Source organism: Limulus polyphemus, unplaced genomic scaffold (genome assembly GCF_000517525.1).
Source record: "Limulus polyphemus unplaced genomic scaffold, Limulus_polyphemus-2.1.2 Scaffold694, whole genome shotgun sequence".
NCBI classification, from domain to species: Eukaryota; Metazoa; Arthropoda; class Merostomata; order Xiphosura; family Limulidae; genus Limulus; species Limulus polyphemus.
Genome location: NW_013666304.1, coordinates 105,474 through 106,108, shown reverse-complemented (window position 1 = coordinate 106,108; position 635 = coordinate 105,474).

Sequence of the window (635 nt, the reverse complement as noted above, 5' to 3'; positions counted from 1 at the left end):
AATTATTTTTTTCTGAAAAGGTGGTGTCTATTTACTTGTGACCACGCTGTGTATAAATTATATCGAAAATACAAATTTTAGAAATAAATAAATTTTGAAAATTATCCTACAGATAATACTATTATTAAGTAATATATTAACAACAACTAACATTGGAAAATGACGGGTGAGGCGCAACAAAACGCATGTTTAGGGGGAAAGGGTATCATAAAAAAAGTTCGCGCACCATTGATCTATGCCACGAATATCATATTTCATACTAAAATCACATCGAAAGCTGATACTTTTCTGTCGATAATGCCATGAGATAATGCATCTGAGTATCTTTATGAACATTGATAAAAAATATTTAAGAAATTGTCACATATGTGTCAAGATCAACAAAAACTCTCTATTACCCTTTTAAATTTTGATATGTATGAGTTTATTCCTCTATTTAACAAAATGCTGTGAAGATGTAAGTCATTAAGATAAATACTTTAAATATACAAGTGTAAGTGATTTTTATTACAAATTGTAGGCCTATTGGACGAAGATATAAATACAATAAAATATAATGTCAAACTATTTATTTTACGCTCACAAAGCAGGTACTTTTTCAAGCTTCTCTGACGTACAAGAATAAAATTACTACA